Raw genomic sequence first — 19,803 nt, forward strand, 5'->3', positions numbered from 1 at the left:
CGCTTTGCAGCAGCTGTGCATGGGAGTCGCCATATCTGACTTTCAGTTCTTGTTTCCTCTTATTACATTTACTTCACTTCATCGTTACCACAGCAGGCCAGGTTATTGCCCCATTTGATTCTATTGTGTCCTTCTCCACAGCATTGACCCTTCTGGAGGCTCGTCAACGCCCACTTTAGTGGCTCGCCATTTGGAAAAGACAAGAGGAGGTCAGCAATGGCGGCTGTAATTTGGCGCGTGTGTAAAGCGTCCATACAGGAACTCCACTGGACATGGTCTCCTTGCGCCCTCTCTTGGCTATTCTCAGCAAAACGCAATAAAATAATAATTTCAGCCAAAATACTGCAGAAATCTTTACGTTCCCCCGGAAACTATAGAGGGCACTAATATACTCTTATTTAATACCTACTTGAACCTCAGGGTTGTATACTTTTTATTCCTGGGCCCGATATAATATTGTTTCATTGGGTCCTAAGGGCCACTTTGACGAAATTTTGAATTTATTCTTACTGAAATGGAGAATCGTAAAGTTCCCGAGGAATATAATAGCTGCCGACTCATAGCACACACCGCAGTTAAAGTTTCCGTATTTTAATAAATACTTGTTATTCCTCGGGACTTTCAAATTCGGACCGCTTTTTTCCCCTGTAGGGTTAGCACTCCGCCATGCACCAAGAAGCTTGCGGCCAAGCATACCTTTACATAGGTATATCGAAAAAAAAAACATTTGTACGATGCGTTTGTGACAGCATATTAACTAATGGCGAAATCCACTGGTCGTTTTGGAGCGCGCCGGGATCGACTTTTCTGGAGCGAGCCTATTTCACGGGGCGATCGGGATCGAGACCGACGTGTTTCAGCTGGTCGTTTTGGATTAGCTCCCGCTCCAGATCTCGATCTGGATACGAGAAAAGTCGCTCCCACGATTTCGGCGGGTTCAACCGGAAGCCAGCCGGGCCAGCCCTCGGCGCACACACGTAACTTCCTTTCTCGTGGGGCATCTCGCCTGATCTCGCCCATCTCGCCTCAGAAGAAGAAGAAGCACGTCGCGGGCTGGGCTCCTAGAATGTCTCGAGATCAGAATTCGTAATGGCCGCTTGCTTACCCCTTGGCTCGACAGCCGGTTCGTTCTCCAGGAAGGGGAAGAGAAGGTATTTGCCGCGCTACGGGCATTCCGGCAATCTCTGCTAAAATCGCCTGAGCCATTCCTGCCGCTCGTGCGTCGAACACGTGTGCCGCGATTGCGAAAACGTCTTCGAAACGACCGCGGCGGCCGCGGAAAGGGGATTCCCGGGCAGTTGAATGACGGGAAGGCATCCGCCGATCCCGGAGCAGTGGTCATGTTCCACTGGGGATCCGTAGGCGGCGCGACCCCGTTCGGACCGTGTGCTCCAGTCCGGATCTGGTCAACTGGTCCCGGCGCGCTCTAAAACGCCCACTGGAATTTGCCATAAGAATGTGGCGGTTATAATATGACTATATAATAGTTAGATGTTTACAATCAAAATTTGTGCCCAGGATTTCAAACATAAGCAATTGTTATGTAGGGTCAGAAACACTTGCATTGTATATATTTTGCTTTGAATTTGCCTGTGTACGTAGTGTTTTAGCTCGGTTACAGACACAAACTGAACAAAATTCTTTCAGGCGTGTATTGGTAGAAATATAACTAGAACGGCGCGCCGCTGGCCGTTCGATTGTGTGTCTTTTTATCTATCTTATTATATTTATACATATATACGCGCATAAATAAAGAACGCAACGACGACGACGTTGAGAGGATGACACACCGGGCGACGGCAGTGCCTCAATCTGAGCCCTGGTTCCTCGGAAGCGGCAGCTTCTACTTTGACTGAGCTACGTCCTTGGAGCCTGATGCTTCGACCCCAGTGGACCCCAGTGAGCAACAGCGCCATCCTGTTCCTGGGGCTCCTTCATGCACCGATCGAACAGCGTGCCAAATCTCCATGGCTCGCTGCTGACCCGCCCAACCCGCCTCCACGAAATCTGGACTTCTGCGAATCGGACTGCTATCCTCCCCAATACCAACAATTCATGTCGTCGTCATTATGCATGTGTATATTAATGACATTGTCATGTTCACTAGACGCGGCACCGCGGACCTCCATGGTACGGGCTGCTGGCTTTCCGCGGTGCCGCGGCTCTCCAGATCCAAATAAATAAAGACTAAAAACTTAGGACTAAAGAAAAAATGTTTTGCTGACCAAGAGCCGGTAGCGCCTTAAAAGAAAAAAACAATAGTGTTTTCTCGCCTAGTAAATACAAATTCCAAAACTACAGCATAGTAGTGCGCACATCACTGAAATGACGTACGCAATACAGAAAATAACAGATTGTCTCTTGAACGCAAAACGGCAAAATACACATAATTGGGAAGATTTCTTTGTTTCTAAAAGCCAAATTCAGAAACCTAAACTTATCTAATGTTTGCTGAAACTCGGTGTATATCGCGTGCATCGTTTCGAAAAAGTATCAAACGGTAACACCACGCAACAGATTTGACGTTGTTTCACACCTCGAGACACTTGCTTGCACTGGCGCACCCACCGCCGGCGTAGCATAGCGCGTAGTCGTGAAATGTCTGCGACTGATGATAATGATAGCTTATTTAACAAAAAAAAAAAAAAGAAGACTCGGCGCGGACCTCCTTTTCGGCGCTGTAGGCGGTCTGTCTAATGCAAATGAGCAGAGTGGAATGTATTCCTCCTAGTAAAGTACTTGGCCAGACGCAAACGGTGAAAAGGGCGGGAGGCCGCAGAGATGCGCAGGAGAGGAGGTTCAGATAGCGGTCGCGCGCTTCGAACTCTCCGTTTATCTTGCTCTAGGGTGCCTACATGCCTGTATATCTGAGGGTGAAAACATCCATGGTTGCCCTGAATGTGCCAGCATGCGTGACGCTCTGGCGCAGTCGGTGCGTGACTTGGGTGGTAAAATGGCGTCTATGCATTAGCCAAAGCTACGCGCCCGAGCTGAGTGACGCCAGATTGCGCGCGCTTCAAAATGCATAAAAAAACGACTGGGCAGAAAAGAGGCTGAGATGTCACCACTCAAGCAATTAAGTTACTCAAGAATTAAGTTACGGCCGCATTTTTGGTCTGCTGGGCGATAACCGCAGAAATAGGAGTTTGCATGGAGATTTTGAAAAAACATCGTATGACACATAATATTGTGTCATAATAATAATAATAATAATAATAATATTAATGTGATATGATCCTTTCGACGGGATAGTAGGACATCGGTTGAAGGTGGTAGAGCTGCAAAGCTTAGCAACGGGCAATAAAAGCAATTGTCTTACGCACGTCACCTATGTTCATGGCAATGTGGCTCCAATGCTTCTACCTCACCAAAGGGCACCGCACGATATATATTGGTTCGCTCCACTTTCATGCACGGTTTACGCATGGGGATTGGATGAAGTTGCCTAAGCGGTACAATCACACTATTGAAAACCTGCCAAGGTTGCTTTAAAGCCCCTTCATGTTTTAAAAGTAGCGCAAGGGGCATCGATGCACGAGGCACGTGCAACGTGCAGCCCTTGGGAAGATCATGGCGGCACAGCGCAGTACTGAGCTTGATTTCAGACGCCATTGTCTTCCCAGAAGTGGCGCGCGGCACGTGCCTCGAACATTTCCACAACAATGAATGGCGCCACTTCTCCCAGGATAGAGAAGCTTTAGGTTGCTCTAGAGGTCCTGTATACGCTCTCTACGGGAGCCAGAGTTGCGCGATCACGTGGGGAGCCGGATAAAGTGCCGTGCAGGAAAGTAGACGTTGCACGCGCGCCGGCGTACGTTCCCCTGCTCTTGGGCGCGCCTCGAACGCGCGGCGCCGCTATCCGCCGAATTCAGTCATCTGACGAGCGGGATCAACATGCCGTGCAGGAAAGACGGTGCTACGGAGATGAACACGCAACTCTGGCTCCCGTAGGGGAGCCTATACAAGAACTCTAGGTTGCTCAAGGTTGATACGCCACGTGTGGTGAGAATCGGGAACTAAAACAGCGTGTCTCAGAAAGCTGGCCATGCTAGCAACAGGATTTAGTTGCTCGAAAGAATGTTCACGTTTGCTCGTGCCACGCCACTTCATATTGAAAAACTCGGAAAATTGCGGAATGTCAAAAACGTATTTAAGATAGCGAGTACAAGATACTCACGAGTGTATATAAAATACAAGATCAAATACTTTCGACCAAAAGTATTTGCAAGATACCAAGCTACTTCAAAAAGTGTTTGAAATACAGTATCTTGAGTAGAGTATTTGAGATAGGTACAAATTTGATTTGCACGCATGAAAGAGGGGCGAAGAAAGAGCGAGAGAAAACTCGCCGAAGACATTGAAGCCTGCTTGCGTGTAGGAATGCTAAATTATTCCTACACGCAGCGCATTCTTACAAGCAGCGCGCCACGTATTTCTTTCACACATGGCGCTCCAGCGGTGACTTCACTTCCCCCACTGCGCATGTGCGACGAACCTCGCCGGCTTCACGACTGCTTGCATGACAAAGCAGCTGCGTTGTTGTGCTTTTCTTTGTGTTTTAGTGCGGTTAAAGGTCAAAGCGTGTTCGCTTTGACCTTGAGAGCCCCCACCGGCAACCGTGACGAAGCATTTGCCTGGCTGTGCTTTTTTTTTCTACAGGTGCGGATTATACAAGGATACTTTGTTTTCAAGGTCGATCAATACTAACGAGATGTGACGAATTCTGTGAATCATAGATTAAGTTAATGCCTTCTGTTTGATACAAGGTTACTCGCGCGTTCATAAGGCAGTGATTTTTCAAGGCGAGCGAAATAGAAGGATAGTTTTGAGTGCCCCAAGTACAAACTATGCAAAAAAAATTGGGTTGTGTATGTTTATGCAGCCTAGAACTTGGTCTACCTCAACGGGCGATGGGCCTCCTGGCTGTAGATGAGAAATTTAGCCAGTGCAGTACAACCGCTAGCCTGGGGTCTTTAACGTGCACCACGCAGTAGTGATGCACGACAGCACGCCGGCACCAGTGGCCGGCACAATACTCATCCAGATTGAAACGGGCAGACGTGGGGATTGAACCCAGGACATCCGAATGCAGCTCCGGAGTTCCCGGTTGGGCCGATAGGGGCGCCGCGTCGCTGGCTCCTCTCCTGTACGTCCATCCAAAGAGCAGATTCGTAGGTCTACCCAGCCGACTCCGACCAAACTGTTATGCTCATATTTGCCGCTATGATTTTCAGCGCAGGCGACGTGTATATGATCTTCGCTACCGAAAGCGAAGCACTCTGGGCTCTTCCGACCAAGAGCGAAGGGAAACGACCGTTTTTGTCTTTTTTGTTTTGTTTGCGCTCGCTCGTCACTCCAAGCTTTCAAACCGTTCCGCGCGTGCTAAAATCGAAAGTGCGGATTATACGGCAGTATGCAGTACGGTGCGACGCTGCTGCGCGCTTATAATAATTAGAGATGTACGTCTCTAGTTTGACAGAGATTCTGCCGAGTGTTTTGCGTGCCTCATGACGGCGTATTACAGAGTCTACAGCGCGGCGAAGTAACCTCGGAGTGCTCATCCTTCCGCTTTCCAACAGACGACAGGTGAACTTCTATATCATTTTTTTTTTTTTTTGTCAGCGTTCGAAACTCGACTTTTCCATCAGAGCATCGAAATGGATTGCGTATGCAAATCGCCAGGACTTTGGAAGCCTGCCCGGGCTGCCCGGCTTGCCGACGAGCAAGCTGCGCCAGCGTCGTTTGTGCAGCGAGCACTTCGGTGCTACCGTGTTTGCAAGTTGTGGGAAGATTCGTTTGTGGAAAAACGCGTGCCCCACCGTTCTTGTTGCGAATCCGTTGCTGCAAGGACTTGCTCCTCTGGGTGAGTTGCTGTCAGAGCAATCTTCAGTTAATTAGACAGCTTCGTGTTTATATGTCAGGATAGAGTACCGATAAAGCACCTACAGTCAGAGATGTAGACACTCCAAAACAATAGTTTCGTTCTTTCTTAATTGCATTGCCTATTAGCGAGTTTGTTTATGGTTTATTTATCGTTTATTCTTATGCAGCTCACCTGCAAGCCTTTTCCTTTATTTCAGTGTTGATTTGTTTGTTTGGGTATTCAGAAGTTTAGTTTGCGGGAGTTGTTTATAGAGCATTTAGATAATTCGATGATAAGTGCTTTTCTCTTAGTTTGTACATTAAAGTAATTAATTTCGTTTTACATGTTTGACAACTTTACTGTGTTTACTGCCTACTACAGTTCTTGGTTCCCCTTTGAGGGCGGTGGACTGCCAATGGAGTTTGTAGATGCGTGTTTGAAGTACCGCAACTCATTTGAATGGGGTTCAATAAAAAAATACATTTCAATGAACGTGCTGTTTCTGTTTGATTGCACTGGTAATATCACGTGAAGCGCAGTTGTTGTGAAGTATATGGCGGGCGGCTCGTCTGCTAGACCGGTGCCGTGCTGGCCGCTCACAGCGGCCGGCGCGGCACCAGCCTAGCAAACAAACCAGAAAAAAAAAAAAAAAAAAGAACCCGGGGGGGGGGGGGTGGGGGGGGAGGGGAGGGAAGGGAAGGGAAGGGAAGGAGGAGGAGGACGGAGGGCGCACGCAACACCTCCTAGGAGGTGTTGGCGCACGCCAACGGCAGTGGTGGCGCCATCTGGCAGCCTTTCGAGACCAATTTTAATCTCCGATCATACGTATGTTCGCCTTTCTGCCACTAGCGCCTCGTGGCGCTAGTTTTTCCTTACCATGGTGGAGGCTACAGCTGCACTCGGCTGCCCAGGATCGCTGGGTTCTGCAGCGCGAGCTTTCGCTCCAAGTGCTCCTAGCTGGTGTGCGCTAGCCAACTCGGGCACCGATCCTCCTACAAACTATGCTAAACTTCGGTCGCTGCATTTTTATTATTTTTTTTTATTTAATCGAAATACGCTCGTGGGCCTAATACGCCAGGTGCGCACTACGGTTCGAAAAATACTGCACTTGCGGTGTTGGTTGATGTGAAGCTTTCCTCTTTTACCGAAGTACACTTCCTTTACAGCGCAGAAATGATTTTCTGTATGATATAAAGATAAGACAGATATATATATATAATATATATATATAGAAGTAACGTTTTTATAATGCATAGTTTGATAAAGAGAACTGGAGACTTTAAGTTCAGACAAAATGCTGCACCGCCGAACAAGATATTTGTAGGGCTAAAACGTGATCCGACTCCTGAATGAATTTTCCGTTATATTCAAAGTATGTCCTATTTTCGATATCGAATTTGCATCGTCTTCATGAATTGACTAGCAGAGAGCCGAAGGTGAAGAACTACGCTCACCTTATTGAAAACCAAGAACCCCTGGTGGTAGGGATGAACATACCTGTGGTGCCGTTGGTTAAGTGGTCAGCCAACCACTGCATCACAGCGTAATTTCGCAAGATGAACACATGATCCGTATCCGTCGCAAGTTGTTTGAGCGCATTGTGATCAGGGCTACCGGTGAGTCCAATGCAGTAAATATCTGCATAGTGACGTTTCCGAAGATTCTCGACATCTTTGGCAGGACTGCCACCCAAGTTTGCCTTGCCTGCAAATATAAGTAGAATATCATTACAAACTGAGCAACTTTTGTTAAAGGTGTTCCACCTTTGATTTGTGTCAAAAGCTACACTACAAAGCCCCAGCGGTGCCTATTTATGTCCAAGGAGCTCTGTAGCGAATCCGAAAACAAAGAAATCGGATCACACAACTCATTCTACAAACCATTTATTTTGCATTACCTAATACTGCTTGCTCATGATCTCTTAAATGCAGATATCTGCTCCCATCACAGATTTAGCTTCCCTGTGATAATGGAACTTCATCTGGAACTAATACAATTATTGCTGGAAACGTTCTAGGAAGGCTCTAGGCGCGAAAGCCTATTCCAACGACAGAATTAGTTAGTTCTATTTGCGTCTTCTACCTTAATAAGCTAAAATGCTCTTGTAAAAGCTACTCACCGTCAGTGATAAAAAAGATGCTGAACTTGAGTTTAAATCCGTCCTTTTTCAAATGACCGTCCACGATCTCCAAGCTAGTCCTTATGGCCTTGACGGCCTCTCTGATCGCCGTACCGCCAGCTGTTAAAAAGAAAACACATGTTTAAGCGCATATCCATTCACTTATCAATGCTTACAATTGTGCAGAAGCTTGTTAAGTTGAAGGCGAGTTTGGTTATCGATTATATAAAACAACCGAGCAGAGGATAACAGATTCGCCCTTGTTTTTTTTTCTCTTCGTGTGCCTCCTCTGGTGTTGTTGTTGTTTGCACCGCAGCTGCCCATGGCTAAAATTGTAAAATATTATCGTACTTCGATTGGGTAATTACTATAGGTGAATAGTTTCGAAAATAAGACGGACCTTAAACAGCTCTCGTTTTTACCACTAAAATTAATGCTGTTTTTATCGGGTGCGCAGTTGAAATATTTTGTATTGATTGCTCCTTCACCACAACGTCAACGAGATGTGTAGCTCCTGACCTTCAAAAGCATGGCACCTGTGACTCCCGTTCTCACGAACTTCCCTACAGCCGCTGACAGCTTAAGAAGTGCAGGGTGTGGCGAATCAAGGTAGCCTCATTGCTGCTACGCAGCTTGTCCAATGAGATGGCTACATTCGCCCATAAGAACGCTAAAAACGCAATCACGAAGCAATGAGCTTAACATGATAAGCAGCACCCTGCGTTACTTAAGTTATCAGTCACTATAGCGGGCGTTATCTAAAAGACCGTACTGGTTCTCTGAGTAAATGACATACACTCGTCCGCGTTGCACGTAACTACTACAATAAAATACAAAAATACGCTAAGGACGTTGTCGTTGATTAACCTGATTCCAAGCTGTTATGTGAAGAAGCAACTTTTTTCTTCAGAAATTCCTATATGTGAACGAGCCTCGCGAAAAAGACTTAAATGAGAGGACTTGGACAGTAGTTACTGAAATCTGACGATATTTTTTTACTAGCGAAGAGGCCTTACATTTTGGCAATTTCAGTTGGCTGGGAAAACTTCGCCACCCAAGAGTCCAGCTAAATATTTTCTCTAACATAGCTGCAATACTCTATGGTGTAAACGTTGATCATTATGCAGGACGTCGTCGGTCACTAGATTCAGTGGCTGATTCAGTTACTAAACTGTTTAAAATGGCAATGGTGGCAGCTTCACTTCAATTGAGTTATAAAAATCGTACCAAATCCCGCGTCGTTATAGCTAATGCACGAGAACCTGACGTACTTATTTTTGTTTTCACATCTCTCGTTTTTAATACGTTAGCAACAGAACGCTCGTCTTCACGAAAACCCGCCGGTGTCGGTCCGTGCGTCCGTTTGTCAGCGCCTTGCCTGACGTCGAGAGGTGAGCGGAGTGGTGAGGAGGTATCGTGTTTACAGATTCAATGTCTTACTACGGCGGCAGCGACAGAGAAAGAGGGTGACGCGTGTTGACGTCAACGTTTCGGACCAATACGAGCGTCGCACGGCTGGCGCGGAGCCAGAGAAGAGCAGACGCCGCACCACTTCGGAATGCGGCCCAGCTGAGTTTCCGCTGAGGCGATGGACGCCGTCCGTTCCACGAGTGACCGAATCGAAGAGCGACGACGGAAGAAAGCACAGGCTACGCGTCGGGGGTGTAAGGCCGAGATCGAAGAGCGTAAGCATCGCTTGGCTGCTGTCGCGGAGGCAAGGCGACGGAAGCGTGAAGCGGAAAGCGAAGAGAAAATACATTAACAAACGACAGGAAAGCGGTGATAATAGAATGTCAAGGTGTCCTAAACGAATGGAAAAGGGTACAAAAAGGGGTGAGAAAGAACCAATGCTAACGCATGTCCATCAAATGAATCCCATTGATCGTCGAACAGTCTTTTTTTCTTCTCAAACTAGCTCCCTCCGTAGTGCACATGTTTTAGCTCTACAACGCTTGAACCCCGTCTTTGACAGCGATCCCTTTTATGGGCTCTTTCCACCACCGAAAATGACATCCGTTGGTAATGTTGTAGTTATTGATGTTGCAACCGTAGTTATTGTTGATGTTGTCGTCGGCGTAGTGGGGCGCAGGGTGTCCGTCGTCGATGTTGCCAACTCCTTGGAAAAGATGGCCCGTCGCAAGCGGGAATCGAATCTGGGTTCGCTGCACGACATGGCCGCCCGCTTTATACTTATGGCTAGGGCGCCTTCATGTGCGCTTTGCTTAGGGTGGAGGCATCTGGCCATTTTGTCCCACACTTTTATTTTTATTTTTTGTTCAGAAGCGCGTGAAAGAGCGTGTCTCTGCACGCGTTTCTGGCGCTGACTGTGCTATGGCGACATTTTGTTTTCGTCGATTTTTTTGTATTTTACCCGTGAGCGCGTGCTGTCGGCATCAGGTACTACAAAGGGTGGCATCACCCTAACCAGAAGGACATTGAGGCACCCTACTTATGGCTTTTGTAGTAGCCGATGGCCACTGCCCGCGCTCTCTGAAAAAATATGAAGAACTAGCAGCCAACCAAATGCCGTCGTAGCACTGTTATTGCCAAGAGCTCGAACCGTGCGACGGCTCGCACGCGCTCCGGAACAAAAAAGAAACAAAAGCGTTCTGGAGCAAAATGGTCGGTTGCCTATTTTGTTTCAAACGATTTTGTTCACGGACCCCACGGTGTGTGAACGCGACGTGGATGCACAAAGACTTCGTCGTGACGTGTCGCAGCTCTCGCTGCGACTATACTGCGAATTCACACAGCACTGCTCCAGTTTTTGTTTTGCAAACTTGGGCAGCGCAGTAGTCAATTTCTAAAAAGAACAGCACTTGAGCCATTGAATCCAGCTTCTCTTTCAAAATCACAATCAGCGACCTATTAGGATCCTCCATTGCGCTGTGGAACTGAGAATGACGTTCTACCCTGCTCACTGAAACAACACCTGCTGTTTTCTGTTGTTGTTGTTTTTTCACGAACATTTTTAGGTTTGCTTAGTTTGCTGCGTAGATGGCCGCAATGGGCTCTCCCAACTGCTTTGCAGGAGAGTAGTCGCTACAGATTTTAAGAATGTACGGATACAAAACGTGTTGAGTAGTCTTTCAGAGTCTATACGTCGATACGGTACTAGAACCCGGCTCATAATCTTCAATTACAGATAGCTGACGTAGAACTACGTCTTTGTCCGCGCTTGTAATGAGGTGAAAACTGGGAGTTCAATGTGACGAAAACTGGGTCGCGGAAGTCACGTCACACCGATAACGCCGCCGCGCAGTGCACACGCGCGTCCTTTCTCGACTGCTGGCACGCTCGTTAGCTCGCTTCAACGTGACGCGCTCCTATCTCTGATTGAAACGGCGATAGACGTCACTCCGGCAGCCGCGATTCCACAATCTTCGCTCATCGCTGCGGACAGCGGCCGAACTCGCGTGCTCTGCGGCACAAGCAGTTCAGGCGACTCTCGCGCGCGCGACTCGGCAAAGCGTTAACCCCCCTCTCATTTCTTGTGCCACCTAAAGGGACTGGATGCTTGGAAAGTAGCGCTCCTCGTATGGTCGCCATTTTGGCTGATGAAGTGAGCGATTTCTCCTTGACCTCCTAACTTCTTGGTGAGCCAATCTAAATGCGCTGTTGATGAGTAGCTTTATATTAAAAGTTAAATTGCCCTACAAATGAACATCACCAGTGTCCGCGTGCGAACAAGTTTTTTTAGCACCTTATAAAACACAAAATTGCCCCTCAATCTCGGTGATTATTTTATTTTTTACTTTGAAATACGTTTAATTTGTTTTAGCTTGTCGGCGCTTGTCGCCGTCGTATGTTGTTGATTTTTTGTCTTAAACTTCAACTTCTCGTGGTACCCGCGCGTACGATTTATACGGGGATTATTTTTCTAAACAGTCCGTCGTGCACGTACCTGTCTTCTCCGTTGCCACGGCGTCCAATGCGAGCAGAGCAGCGTCCGTAGATTTGACATTCATTGGGCTGAGCATGAGCTTCGCCGTGTTGTTGAACCGAACGGCGCCCACGCGGTGTCCATCATCAGTGACGTTAATCTAAATAGAAAGGCGTTCCAAAGTAAGTTGCAATGTACGACCGATAAATACTTTTATCATGCACGATGAAATAGATTATTTCGCATAATTACACCATAACTATTAACCGTGTACCGAATTTGATTTTTCTATAGCGTCAGATATGCTGCTGCACTTGTGTTGTGGTCGTTGTAGTTGTCGTTGTTGTTGTTTTTGTTGTCGTTGTTGTCGACGTTGTTGTTGTTGTCGTTGTTGTCGACGTTGTTGTCGTCGTCGTTTCCGCTGTTGTTGTTGTTGTCGTTGTTGTTGTTGTTGTTGTTGTTGTTGTTATTTTGCGAGTGTGCGTTGTTTTATTTACAGTCTGCAGTCAAAATAAATATGTTGTGCGTGGACAACTTAAAACTAATATTTTTATTCCGTTTATTTTTACAATTTTTTTATTATTATTATTGTTGCCAACATCAATCAAACAGGTAATAACCAATGGAGCTAAAGCGGGAAACGTCCCGGAAGACACTAATTTTTTTGTGTCTATTTATTCTTACCCTCGAACATTCAATGGAACAACACTTCGTTTCACTGTGTAGGCCAAAACTGAGGAAGAGAAGGAAATTAGAGCGGACGTCAAAACACCTGGCTCTGGTTAGAGCGGTTGGGGAGTAGACGCAAAGCTGCCTTTGTCTGTACTCACCGTTTAAACGCGTTTGAACGCGAACACCCAATGCCGGACTAAAGACGTTCGGCGTTCAAACGCGTTCGAGGATTGAGTAGAGACAGAGAGGCTTTGCGTCTTCCAACTTGTCATCGCAACCAGAGCTCGGTGTTCTGACGTCCCTCTCGTCTCCTCCTCTCCCTCAGTTTTTTCCCGGCAGGAGAGTAGCCATCGCTATGAGCTAAAGGGACCAATCAAGCAGCTCCGAACATACTGCCCCGGGGCAGTGAATAGGAGGCACCTCGGTCGACCGCTGGTCCTCGCGGCTGGTGGTCAGAAGGTTCAACTTTGGGAAGGCCTAGCAAGCAAGAATTTAAACGCGAGCACTACGTCACAATTCGGAAAAGAGCTCGGTCATTCTAGATCGAGATTGGATCCAAGTATTGCGGTCTCGGGCCATCTCGGAGTTGCAAAAATTCCCCGTAAGGTGGCGCCATCTGTTAAACCAAACTTCGTTTCTCGCTGGGTATTTGTCGCCTTTGTCGCAGAAAGTGCGCCCTGACCTTCCACCTTTTGTTTGTGTGTGTTGTGTGTTCATAAAAGTAAAATTATCAAATGAAAGCCATTGCACGCGCACGAGACAGCGCAGTGCCCTCTCGTGGTTTGCTTACGCAGAACCGCAGCGGAGATGTCGCCCATGCTAAAAAACAACGATGCCCACGATGAATGGCGACAGTGGTGGCGTAAAAAAACTGACTGGTGATATCGGTCTATTCGTACAATACACGATGTACACAAACGAAAACCGACTTAAGTTGTGGCAGTGATGAAATTAACTGTGTTATTTAAATACACCAGTCGCACTGGCCGTACAACTTTTGAAAAGAAAGAAGCGTACCTGTTGAGAACAAAGTGTGTCCAGGTGAATTTCTTTGTCCATGCAGGCGTTGAGCGACCTAAGAACTCTACTCGGGAACAACTTTTCTTGGCAATGAATCCAAAGGTACGTGCACTTGTTCCCTCTCCCCTTTTTGAGCCCTGAACAAAGCTGTGCGCGCGCTCAGAAATGCCAAGAAAACGGGTCTCCGAGTATAGTGTATGCTATTTCCTATTTCCTGTGCCTACAAATTGCTAGCAATAATTCGATTTTTGTTTAAGAGACTTTCAATATTCTGTGTGGTGGCTCGGGTAAGTGAGATTATTTCGTTCTATGCAGCAGTTTCGTCAAATTTAGTTTCGCTTCTGTTATACATTGTAACATGGTCAATATTCACATACATCGTGGATTTTTATATTTGGGAAGTGTGGAACGCGGTCTCGGTGTGAGAATTATAGGGTGCATTGTAGACAGCACTCAACTTTTTAGGTAGGGAAGCATTGTTAAGATTAGATGCCTCGGCTATAACCCAAATAAGGCTGCAATATTTCTGTGGCAGTGAAATGAACCAGGGGTCCCCAAACCCCAGCACGTGGAAGTCTTCCGACTGGCCCGAGGCCCGTTTCTAGCAGACCTGATGCTAGCGGCGCAAAAAGAGAGGAGGAAGAAGAAGACGTGCTTCGAATAGGTCTGTGCTCTTTTCGTCTCTCATATTTCTGGCTATATTTTAATAGTATCAACCTTCTACACGTTTTTCTTTGAGCCTATACAAGTGCGAAGCCTGCCTCCAACTGCATGCGGGCAGGTGTGACGGTCGGCTGGGGATTATTCCTCGGCTTTCCTGAAACGACTCCGCTATGTCCACCAGAACTCCCTCACTAACGGCAAGTCAAAGAGCTGCAACCGACCGATACAGCGTGAGTTCCTCGATATGCGGTACATCTCTTGCAAAATCGGAGTACGAAGCTTCCGCTGCTGACTTGGCAGAAGAGCTCGCAGCTGGTCAACATTCAAATATCAACGTATTGAATGCCGAAGAGTCACAACTCTGTGACATGGAGCTCAACGACGACGAAGAAGGCTGGCAGACCAAAGGAGCTAAAAAACGCAAGAAGACTGACTCAAACTCAAGCAAAAGCACGGATACAGTTACCCACTCGCCGAAAATGACATTGGGGCTGACTGTCATCTTTGTATCAACGGTTGAAAATCAGCTCATCGCAACACTCAGCAGCCTTAAACTGTCAATTGCTTTGGAACAAATGTGCCCGGAGTGCATTCTTGAGGTCCGTCCCAACAAAAGACTCAACCTAATTGCAGTAGACACGCGCAATGGCCAGACGACTCGAACGCTCCTTGCCTGCTCCGAGCTTTGTGGAATGAAGGTCAGAGCATATGAGCCGGTTCCGCGACACTACGCCGTCGGAGTCATCACAGACGTTGATCCTGCGCTTTCTGAAGTAGAGATCGAACAGAACGTGAGATCTCCGGAAGGTCGAGTGGCAAGATTGCGACAACTTGGCAAGAGCACAGCAGTGAAGCTGTCCTTCTCTACAACGACACTGCCAAGCTATGTTTACCTCGGCCATGTCCGTCACCCAGTCTCTCTATTCAAGGAACGCCCCATACAGTGCCGTAAGTGTTGCGCGTATGGACACCGAGAAGCGACTTGCAAGGGACCTCCTATTTGTAGCCGCTGCGGAGATTTACATGAGAGCAACACCGAGTGTTCGGAGCAAGAAAAGTGTGTCAACTGTGGACAACCTCACGCTGCCACTTCTTCATCCTGCCCCAAATGGAAGAAAGAAAGCGAGACTCGCAACTACGCACGTCAACATGCCGTTGATTTTCGTGCTGCAAGGACAGCTGTCCAACAGTATAAGACAGCCAACGCAAATCAAAATGGTCAGCCCCCTCCAAGCCCACCGAAAAAAAGGAATGATCCCATCAAGGAGCCTAATGTCAGTGCTGTGAATTACGCTGCAGCACTTCAGCGAAAAGGCAAAACGACGCAGGGAGCTTCTGAATTGAACAACCACCACACCTGCACTGTGGAATCGAAAGCCGACACTGTCAGACCAGCATTGAATGTGACGCCTGCACTGAAGCCGCAGCCTCCTCCCAGCCCGAATGCTGAACCTACAGCTAAATCTGCATGGGAAAGCTGGATTCCACTTCTTCAGAAGGCAACCCGCATGGCTCACGCTTTTATATCTACTGTGGATGCGCAGTGGGCACGACTTCTCCTCTCATTCCTTAACATGAATCTTCCTCTTATGGAGTCATAGTAAAGGGAGGGAAAGCCAACAGGCCGTGTCAACGAAACCGCAACCCCAAATTCCCATCGATTCTCCAATGGAACGTGAACGGCCTTCGTACACGCATTCCTGAACTTCGGCAAATTCTACAGCAGAGAACCATAGATGTAGTTGCACTTCAAGAAACCAACATCCTACAAGGTGAGGTACGACTCTCTCCATATGTTTTCTACAATTCTACCACAATTGACTCAAATACTAGGTCTCGAGTTTCACTTTTGGTGAGATCAAGCCTCCATCAAAGCGTCCTGGGCCTTTCAGATCTCTGCTCATTAACGGCAGAGTATGCGGGAGTCATAGTAAGGCTCGGCACGCAAGACACCACAATAGTTTCCATTTACGTAGCCCCTGGGGGCACATGGGACCCAGATGTGTTGCACCAAATTCAACAGAGAGCTAAAGGTGAACTTTTATTAGCTGGAGATTTCAACGCACACAACATGAACTGGGGTGATAGCCGAACCAACAGAAGGGGAAGACGCCTGGAAGACACCATTGCGGCCCTGAACCTCACAACTCTAAACAGCGGAGCACCCACATTTATCCATAAAGGGGTCAGAAAAAGCGTCCTTGATCTCACATTTGCATCGCCTGCGATTAAAGTGTCGTGGGCAATACAACCAGACACATGGGGTAGCGACCATGTTCCCATCATTATAGCCTCGCCGAACGCAACTGCAGTCGCCACCAGAACATGCAAAATAGTCAACTGGGACCTTTACCGTGAATATATGGCAGCATCGGTAACTGCGGCTGACGCTACAGACCTACCAGCCATCATTGAAAACTGCATTCGACGAGCGACCCGACTAGTGAAGGTTCCCATCACGCGACCTGTCCCTGACCTAGAGTTTCTCAACCTCCGAGCGGCACGGAGACAAGCCCAACGACGGGCTATGCACACAGATACAGAATACGACTGGGCACGTTACAAAAAAATAGATGCGGCGTTCAGGAGGCACACGAAAAAATTGCAGCGCTATTAGTGGGCTCAAAAATGTATTTCCTTCGGGAATCCGAGGGGAGCCGCGCAAGCTTGGCGGTTAGTTGGCGCCTTGGCAGCTGCGAAGGTCCCTTGTCACCCAATTGCAGCACTCGCCATCAGGAACGACAAAACCATGACAGAAACGGCAGAACTGCTAGCTGATGAATTTGCGTGCCCCCTTCCTCCACCAGCCGTGGCTTTACCCCGAGAGCTGATAGGCCCTTCCATTTCTGAAGCATCCACAGCAGATGACGACTTCACCATCTTTGAACAGCAATATGTGCTCCGACACTGCAAACGCCGAAGTGCACCCGGGCCAGATGGAATCACGTATCACGCATTGAAAAACATAGACCAAGCTTATCATCCACAACTTTTAGAGACACTCAACTCAATATGGAGAACAGGCATTCTGCCTATGACCTGGCTAGAATCAATCGTAATTCCGGTATTGAAATGCGGTAAGCCGAGCCACTCCTCCTCATCCTATAGACCTGTGTCCCTGACAAGCTGCCTGGGAAAGGTACTTGAGCGCCTGGTCTTGAGACGCCTGACATGGCGCCTAGAGCAATCACAAGCGCTGCCACACCAGCTGTCAGGATTTCGTGCGAAGAGGTGTACAGCAGACGCAATGGGCGACTTGGCATCTGCACTCGAAGAGGCAAAAGCACGCCGCAACATGCTTCACTGTGTGTTCTTAGACATAAAGCGGGCATTTGATACACTTCCGCATACTGTTATCCTCCAGCGCCTCAGACATCTCGGAGTAAAAGGGAAAATGCTTGAATATATTAAGGCATTTCTCTCTGGTAGAACGATTCGGGTCAGGGCCCCGGGAGCGCTTAGCAGTCCACGTACTGTGACTCAGGGCGTTCCACAGGGAAGTGTCCTTAGTCCTTTACTTTTCAATGTGGCCATGGCAACGCTTCCAAGCTCACTTCGCCAGCAGGGACCGTTCCTTGTACAGATATCCATCTATGCGGATGATGTGGCTCTTTGGTGCGCTGGCCCAACTCGAAGGGCAAGGAAGATTCGTTGTCAACTCCAAGAGGCACTCGATACAATCTGCATTGCCATCGAAAAACTCGGACTGACACTTTCCCCTGAGAAAACAGCAGCGCTGCTTTACCGTCCGAGAGGACGCCCCCCCGAACGAGCGCTGCAACTGAAGATGGCTGGGATGCCAGTCAAGAGAGTGAGGACACATAGATATCTTGGATTGTTGTTGGATGATCGGGTAACCTGGAGACCGGAAGTCCGCAAAGTTCTCTCCAAGTGCCGCAGCCTTCTCGGAGTTCTACGGTGCCTCCGCGGCCATGCCTGGGGAACACCACAACACGCCCTCCTTTAGTTATATAAAGGTTTAATCCTTTCCCGCCTACATTATACTTTGCCACTTCTCAACATCGGACCAGCACAACAACGTGATGTTGAAACATTTCACCGTGTGGCACTAAGGATGTGCGTCGGACTGCCGCGATACGCGGGAAACGTTGCCACACTCGTTGCTGCCGAGGAATGGCCTGTTTTTCTCCGGGCTGATGAGCGCGCCTGCCGTCACCTTGCGAGAATTCATGGTGCATCCTCTGGGAGTTCACTACTCTCACACATCCTTGACCGCCCCAACTCCCGCTTTGGCTATTTGGCTAGACAGTTCGAAGATCTTATAGGACCGCCCGGACATATCCCTCCACCCCCGCAGCCTCATCTAGAAGTACCACTGACGATAAGTGAAACCCTCCCTTACATGCATAGCAAGGCGAGTGTTTCTGGGACTATTTCTCGCCTTTTGACCCAGGAACTACTATACACAGAGTATATTGGATGGCTGCAAGTATACACCGATGGCTCCACTAGTCCGGCGACAGGAACTACCACGACAGCAGTCTTCATCCCAACTCACAACGTCTGCATTGCAGACAGACTAAACTTCGCCACAACCTCTACTACTGCGGAGCTGGTGGCTATTTGGCGGGCTTTGGAGCTCCTAGTGCGAAGTGGAACGCCAGGGAGAGCAGTCATCCTCACAGATTCGAAATCTGCTCTTCATCTTCTCCGGAACCCTGAGACAGGCACTCCATTAACTGCAACAACTGTAGCATCTGCCAGGTCGGCTGAAAGAAAGGGTTGGCAACTTGCTTTTCAGTGGTGTCCTGCGCACACTGGAATTGCGGGAAATGAGAAGGCGGATGCCCTCGCTACTGAGGCCCATGGACTTGAGACCCCAACCATTTCTCTTCGCCGGTACAACGAAGCATGGCGATTTATACGAAATTTCTACCAGAAGCGCCACCCACACCGAGAGACGGCTGAAGGACGGCCCCCTCCAGCAATCCCCCGCAAGCTGTCAAGACAACAAGCGTCAATGTTACATCGGCTGAGGGCAAACTGCGCAAACACAAGGTCAACTCTGCACAAACTTAAACGAGTCAATAGTCCTGATTGCCTACACTGTGGAGCCCTAGAGGAGATTGAACGCGTGCTACTAGTATGCACAGAATACGAAGAAGAGCGTAAAACCTTGTTTCAACGCTACACTTTCAATGGACTTCCTTCCTCCAACACTCGGGAACTCCTCATCCCAGAAGCCCCACGTCGGCTTGTCCACAGGGCTTACAAAGACCTCTTGGATTTTTTGAGTGAGACTGGTTTGGCAGACCGTCTTTGATCAAATACCAGACACCGCAAACAGCAAGGTTGTTAAATTGAAACCCACATTTGTGCCAAACCCCCATCACATTATTGGACTGGTTTCCAAATTTCCACACTATCTCTTTTAGCCACCTACGGCTCCTCCCCCTTCCCCAAGCCGGGTAGCGACTCGCCCCGTACAGGAGGCCAACATCTCTCCCGGCTTTCCCTTTCCTTCTCTGGACCTCACAACAAGAAGAAGAAGAAGAAGAGGCGCAAAAAGAAGTGCACGTTAAGAGACGGCGCCTCGACGCGCTCCAAATGCGCAAACTAAGA

The 19,803-nt window shown here is 48.2% G+C and overlaps 1 pseudogene; it reads right to left on the bottom strand.

Annotated features, from left to right (window-relative positions):
* The window catches only part of LOC115309215, a 144,100-nt pseudogene that overhangs the window by 31,692 nt on the left and 92,605 nt on the right, over positions 1-19,803 (bottom strand).

Source organism: Ixodes scapularis, unplaced genomic scaffold (assembly GCF_016920785.2).
Source record: "Ixodes scapularis isolate PalLabHiFi unplaced genomic scaffold, ASM1692078v2 PGA_scaffold3__209_contigs__length_174095766, whole genome shotgun sequence".
Lineage (NCBI taxonomy): Eukaryota > Metazoa > Arthropoda > Arachnida > Ixodida > Ixodidae > Ixodes > Ixodes scapularis.